Source organism: Coregonus clupeaformis, chromosome 1, assembly GCF_020615455.1.
Source record: "Coregonus clupeaformis isolate EN_2021a chromosome 1, ASM2061545v1, whole genome shotgun sequence".
NCBI lineage: Eukaryota > Metazoa > Chordata > Actinopteri > Salmoniformes > Salmonidae > Coregonus > Coregonus clupeaformis.
Window position 1 is genome coordinate 6,398,403 of NC_059192.1, and position 7,697 is coordinate 6,406,099.

A 7,697-nucleotide genomic window follows, 5' to 3' on the forward strand; every position below is an offset into this window, starting at 1 on the left:
AGTTCATGGCCTTAAGAGCTAAGTAATTATTTATATATAGACAGTACCAGTCAAACGTTTGGGCACACCTACTCATTCAAGGGATTTTCTTTATTTTTACTATTTTCTACATTGTAGAATAATAGTGAATACGTCAACACTATGAAATAACACATATGGAATCATGTAGTAACCAAAAAAGTGTTAAACAAATCAAAATATATTTTATATTTGAGATTCTTCAAATAGCCACCCTTTGCCTTGATGACAGCTTTGCACAACCCTGGAAGGAGTAGGTTTGTCCAAACTTTTGACTGGTACTGTATATAATTTAAATAAAATAATATATCATATTCATATATTCATATTTTCCTAACCAATCCTGTTATTCCCTCCCCTCTTCCTACAGGAAGTGTTGTCCCAACATGTGTGGGAACCGGAGCTGCGTGGCGGCACGCTACATGGTCGTCAACAGGAAGAAGGGTCCAGTGGGCATGCCCAAAGAGGCCACCTGTGCCAGCTTCATGTGCACCCAGCAGGGGTCTCAGTGTGGCATATGGGAAGGCCAGCCTGTGTGTCACTGCAGGGACCGCTGTGAGAGAGAACCTTACTTCACCTGTGAAGGCATGACCTACTACAACAAGTGTTACATGGATGCTTAGGGCTGCTCCAAGGGAATCTCCCTCTCTGTGGTCGCCTGTCACTTCCACCTGGCCCAACACCAGCCCCCCCTGGAGACCACCCTCCGGCCAACCACCCGCCAGTCATGGCCAGCAGCTCACCACAATAGTTGGTAACCGTGGGCGACACAGCACAGCTTCCTTTGTGACATTACGGGGAGCCCGCGGCCCGAGATTAGCTGGCAAAAGCAGCAGGCGGAGGGAGACGGAACGGAGAGGGTCGTGATGAGGTCCAATCACGTGAAGGGGAACATGGTGGTCACCAACATCGGCCAGCTGGTGATCCACGACGCCCAGCCTCAGGACTCTGGTGTCTACACCTGTACTGCCAACAACCCCTCTGGCTCAGCCCATGCCCATCATGCCATCACCATGGTGCCCAGGGAGCACCTGAGGAGAGACGAGCCCAGGAACATGACCCGCTGCCCGGCCGAGGAGTGCCAGAGGCCCCCAGAGACGGTGGAGGAGGTAAATGTGACCTGGTACTACGAGCCCAAGAGGAACAGCTGCTTCTCCTTCACCTACGGAAGCTGCAACAGCAACAGGAAGCCGTTTGTGACATACGAGGCTTGTATGTTGTGCTGTGGTCCGGAGGTGTCTGCCCACTGTGGCCTGCCCAGCCTGCAGGGCCCCTGTAAGGCCTATAAGCCCCGCTGGGCCTACAGCAGCAACCTGAGGCAGTGCCAGTCCTTCATCTACGGAGGCTGCAGTGGCAACGACAACAACTTTGAGTCCAGAGAGGCCTGTGAGGCGATGTGCCCCTTCCCCAAGAACCACTGTAAAACCTGCAAACCCAGAGGCCAAGATGGTGAGCAGCTTCTGTAAGAGTGCCTTTGTGATCCTGGTGAGGTTGTCTGGACTGACGGAGGAGAGGGACTCAGGCCCTGGTCACTGTGGAGGAGATCCTGAAGGATGAGAAGATGGCCTCCGGTTCATCGGCAAGGAGCCTCTGGAGGTGACCTTCCTTAACGTGGACTGGAACTGCCCCTGTCCCAACATCAGCGAAGGTCAGGTCATTGTCATATTGTATTTGCATGATTATAGGTTATTTGAAGGTAATTCAATAGCATTTTTCAATAATATTTTTTATAAAACTGCTAGCTTAGCTTAACTGTTTTCAACTCCAAGCACAGATAGGACACATATAAATTACGTTTCTTAAGTATTAATCATGCAAATACATTTGGAGTGAGCATGCCATGTTGTTTTTTTTACTCATTTAAAACAGTTAATTTTAGTCTATTCAAACAGACCCCATTTCAAAGGAAACAAGCACTCATTAAGATCAAGTGTGGCCAATTAGTGGGCGCGGCCAACACACCTGAACACACTTAAAAAGATAGAGGATAGAGAGAGTTTTGTTGATGCTGAGAACGTTCTTTGAACATTATTAATGTTTTCTTGTGTTTTTTATGGAAAGTTTTCTTAATGTTCTGAGAACATTACATTAAATAGAACCACGAGGAAACCTGCAGAAAACGTTATGCTGAAGTACTGAAATTCCCACAGAAGAATGTTTCTTAAAGTTATCGGAACAATTTGAGAACGTTACTTGAAATAGAACTATGAGGAAACCTGTAAGGAAACGTTATGCTGAAGTACTGAAATGTCCACCTAAGAAACATATGGTTCTCAGAACGTTATGTGCTAGCTGGGTAGCCTGCACCATTCCCAGAACGTTGTGGGAAGGTTTAATGCAAAATAACCATAGGACAACCACGCTCTCACCAAGCTCTCAGAAACATAAGGTTCTCAGAACGTTATGTGCTAGCTGGGAGGGTTGACCATAACAGGTTGACAATTTTCATCTTACGGCAGTCATAAATCCCCTTGTGACAAGGGGAATGGAAGATGGCTCTGTGCAACAGGGAGGGGCAATTGAATGCAAACTTCACACAAATAATTAAATCGTTAAAACATTTCTAACAGGGTTGACGTGTTCTGGTTTACACACTCAGTTTTCCACCACAAAACACCAGCGTAGAACCATCTCACCTGCTTTTACACTATGATTTGTCTATTAGATGTTCAAACATATTTCAAAAGGAACCGTTTCACCCTATTAAAACGAGAGTTCAGTTCACATAACAGGGTTGATCTTAAAATGAGGGACAGATGTAAATGAATCACTTGTCACATGAAATAAATAATAATCTTCAGAAATGTCAAAGGCACTTTTTAGTGGAACGACCCAGTCCTGAAAACACAGTTAACAGAAGCACCTGCCTATAGATGGCAATATAAATACCACTTGCTTGACAGTAACGTCCCCCCCCTCGGGCAAATCTCTCTCAATTCCATCAGCAGAACCAAAAAGGATTGCCTATACATTGAGGAATGTCTTGGCAGACAATTTCATGTTCCTCAATGGAATAAATGTACACGTTGCATATAATAATGTAATACTAGTCTGACAGCTTTATGTTTGAAAGATATACTGTATCTTTACCTCAGTAAATCATATGCACCCTCTTTAAGGATAAATACCAGTGTATAGAAACCTTTTGTCCTCATCTCCTAACAAGTCAAACTTAGTTGGATCGTCTCCAAATGATGAAATCTATAGCATTTATGGGATTTTTTTTATTTTAACATGTAGGCAGGAACCTATTGAAGGGTAAACCAGTTCAATGTAGCCAGTGAGCCAGGTAGAACAATTGTAAACCACCATCAATTATGTTTTTATAATTTCCTCTTTCCTTCCCTCTTTCATTCCCTCTTTCCTTCTTTCTTTCCTTCCTTCTTTCCTTCCCTCTTTCCTTCTCTCTTTCCTTCTCTCTTTCCTTCCCTCTTTCCTTCTCTCTTTCCTTCCCTCTTTCCTTCTCTATTTCCTTCCCTCTTTCCTTCTCTCTTTCCTTCCCTCTTTCCTTCTCTCTTTCCTTTTCTCTTTCCTTCCCTCTTTCCTTCCCTCTTTCCTTCTCTCTTTCCTTCCCTCTTTCCTTTTCTCTTTCCTTTTCTCTTTCCTTTTCTCTTTCCTTCCCTCTTTCCTTCCCTCTTTCCTTCTCTCTTTCCTTCCCTCTTTCCTTCTCTCTTTCCTTCCCTCTTTCCTCTTTATGTTTTCGTACTCTAGGTTGGATGTGTTCTCACTGTAATAATCATTAGCAACTCTTATTTGGTTGATTGGGTTCACAAACCCACTGCGAAGCAGGCATAGGCACATAATGACTTTGGAAGTATCTGTGCATAGCTACAGTGCATTTGGAAAGTATTCAGACCCCTTCCCTTTTTCCACATTTTGTTACATTACAGCCTTATTCTAAAATGTATTAAAAAAATTATCATCCCCGCCCCTCGAGTGGCGCAGCGGTCTAAGGCACTGCATCGCAGTGTTGCGGCGTCACTACAGCCCCAGGCTGTGTCACAACCGGCCGTTACCGGGAGTCCTGTAGGGCGGCGCACAATTGGCCCAGCGTCGTCCGGGTTAGGGGAGGATTTGGCCAGGGGGAGGGGCTTTACTTGGCTCATCATGCTCTAGCGACTCCTTGTGGCGGGCCGGGCGCCTGCAGGCTGACATCGGTCATCAGTTGAACGGTGTTTCCTCCGACACATTGGTGTGGATGGCTTCCGGGTTAAGCGAGCGGGTGTTAAGAAGCACGGCTTGGCGGGTCATGTTCGGAGGACGCATGATTCAACCTTCGCCACTCTCCCGAGCCCGTTGGGGAGTTGCAGCGATGAGACAAGATCGTAATCACGAAATTGGGGCGAAAAAGGGGGTAGAAAATAAATAATAATACAATTTTAAAATCAATCTACACACAACAACCCATAATGACAAAGCCAAAACAGATTTTTATAATATTTTGCTAATTTATTTAAAATAAAAAACTGAAATAACTAATTTACATAAGTTTTCAGACTCTTTACTATGAGACTCTACATTGAGCTCAGGTGCATCCTGTTTCCATTGATCATCCTTGAGATGTTTCTACAACTAGATTGGAGTCCACCTGTGGTAAATTCAATTGATTGGACATGATTTGGAAAGGCACACACCTGTCTATATAAGGTCCCACAGTTGACAGTGCATGTCAGAGCAAAAACCAACCCATGAGGTCGAAGGAATTGTCAGTAGACCTCCAAGACAGGATTGTGTTGAGGCACAGATCTGGGGAAGGGTACCAAAACATTTATGAAGAATTGATGGTCCCCAAGAACACAGTGGCCTCCATCATTCTTAAATGGAAGAAGTTTGGAACCACCAAGACTCTTCCTAGAGCTGGACGCCCGGCCAAACTGAGCAATCGGAGGAGAAGGGTCTTGGTCAGGGAGGTGACCATGAACCCGATGGTAACTCTGATAGAGCTCCAGAGTTCCTCTGTGGAAATGGAAGAACCTTCCAGAACGACAAACATCTCTGTAGTACTCTATCAATCAGGCCTTTATGATAGAGTGGCCAGATGGAAGGCACTCCTCAGTAAAAGGCACATGACAGCCCGCTTGGAGTTTGCCAAAAGGCACCTAAAGGACTCTCAGACCATGAGAAACCAGATTCTTTGGTCTGATGAAACCAAGATTGAACTCTTTGGCCTGAATGCCAAGCGTCACGTCTGGAGGAAACCTGGCACCATCCCTACGTTGAAGCAATGTGGTGGAAACAACATCATGCTGTGGGGATGTTTTTCAGTGGTAGGGACTGGGAGACTAGTCAGGATTGAGGGAAAGATGAACGGAGCAAAGTACAGAGAGATCCTTGATGAAAACCTGTTATAGAGCGTTCAGGACCTCAGACTGGAGCGAAGGTTCACCTTCCAACAGGACAACGACTCTAAGCACACAGCCAAGACAACGCAGGAGTGGCTTCGGGACAAGTCTCTGAATGTCCTTGAGTGGCCCAGCCAGAGCCCGGACTTGAACCCAATCGAACATCTCTGGAGAGATCTGAAAATAGCTGTGCAGCGACACTCCCCATCCAACCTGACAGAGCTTGAGAGGATCTGCAGAGAAGAATGGGAGAAACTCCCCTAATACAGGTGTGCCAAGCTTCTAGCGCAATACCCAAGAAGACTCAATGCTGTAATCGCTGCCAAATGTGCTTCAACAAAGTAATGAGTAAAGGGTCTGAATACTTATGTCAATGTTATATTTCTATTTTTTATTTTATATATTTTTTTAAATAAAAATCTGTTTTTACTTTGCCATTAATGGGGAATTGTGTGTAGATTGATGAGGGGGGAAATTATTTAATTGATTATAAAATAAGGCTGTAACTTACCAAAATGTAGAAAAGTCAAGTGGTCTGAATACTTTCCGAATGCACTGTATGTGGCTGTTACAGCTGGTCCTCCCCTGAAACAAATGTTTCTAAGGCAGTATTCTTCAATTCTGGTCCTGTGGACCCACAGGGACAGGGTGCTGGTTCTGTGGACCCACAGGGACAGGGTGCTGGTTCTGTGGACCCACAGGGACTGGGTGCTAGTTCTGTGGACCCACAGGGACAGGGTGCTGGTTCTGTGGACCCACAGGGACAGGGTGCTGGTTCTGTGGACCCACAGGGACTGGGTGCTGGTTCTGTGGACCCACAGGGACAGGGTGCTGGTTCTGTGGACCCACAGGGACAGGGTGCTGGTTCTGTAGACACACAGGGACAGGGTGCTGGTTCTGTGGACCCACAGGGACAGGGTGCTGGTTCTGTGGACCCACAGGGACAGGGTGCTGGTTTCTTGTTGGTGCTGGGCTGGAACAAGAGCCTGCGTACTCTGTGTGGGCCTGCAGGACCAGGATGAAAGAACAGAACACACTACCCTTAAGGGATTAATAAAGTATATTTATATTCGTTTAAATTATTCTATTTTAAAGAGGCACATCAGAGATAAAAATGAAACAGAATGTGTGCCTGTCATCAGAATGTGTGCCTGTCATCAGAATGGTTGCCTGTCATCAGAATGTTTGCCTGTCATCAGAATGGTTGCCTGTCATCAGAATGGTTGCCTGTCATCAGAATGGTTGCCTGTCATCAGAATGTTTGCCTGTCATCAGAATGGTTGCCTGTCATCAGAATGGTTGCCAGTCATCAGAATGGTTGCCTGTCATCAGAATGTGTGCCTGTCATCAGAATGGTTGCCTGTCATCAGAATGTTTTCCTGTCATCAGAATGGTTGCCTGTCATCAGAATGGTTGCCTGTCATCAGAATGGTTGCCTGTCATCAGAATGGTTGCCTGTCATTACGAATTGAGAGCCGTGTCCTCACTGACCTGTAGATTTCTCTCTGCACCCATCTGCATTCTCCCCAGAGTCACCCTACTAGATGATCTGTTCTACAGACACTACTAACATCTGGTATGGCCATATTACTGACTAGTTCTGTTGAAAAGAACCTGTAGTTAACTCATCTGGTATGGCCATATTACTGACTAGTCCTGTTGAAAATAACCTGTAGTTAACTCATCTGGTATGGCCATATTACTGACTAGTCCTGTTGAAAAGAACCTGTAGTTAACTCATCTGGTATGGCCATATTACTGACTAGTTCTGTTGAAAAGAACCTGTAGTTAACTCATCTGGTATGGCCATATTACTGACTAGTTCTGTTGAAAAGAACCTGTAGTTAACTCATCTGGTATGGCCATATTACTGACTAGTTCTGTTGAAAAGAACCTGTAGTTAACTCATCTGGTATGGCCATATTACTGACTAGTCCTGTTGAAAAGAACCTGTAGTTAACTCATCTGGTATGGCCATATTACTGACTAGTTCTGTTGAAAAGAACCTGTAGTTAACTCATCTGGTATGGCCATATTACTGACTAGTTCTGTTGAAAAGAACCTGTAGTTAACTCATCTGGTATGGCCATATTACTGACTAGTCCTGTTGAAAAGAACCTGTAGTTAACTCATCTGGTATGGCCATATTACTGACTAGTTCTGTTGAAAAGAACCTGTAGTTAACTATTCTGGTATGGCCATATTACTGACTAGTTCTGTTGAAAAGAACCTGTAGTTAACTCATCTGGTATGGCCATATTACTGACTAGTCCTGTTGAAAAGAACCTGTAGTTAACTCATCTGGTATGGCCATATTACTGACTAGTTCTGTTGAAA

The 7,697-nt window shown here is 44.9% G+C and overlaps 1 pseudogene; it reads left to right on the forward strand.

Moving 5' to 3' along the window:
- Positions 1–389: 389 nt before the first annotated feature.
- LOC121581308 lies at positions 390–6,382 on the forward strand (annotated as a pseudogene).
- The last annotated feature ends 1,315 nt before the right edge of the window (positions 6,383–7,697 follow it).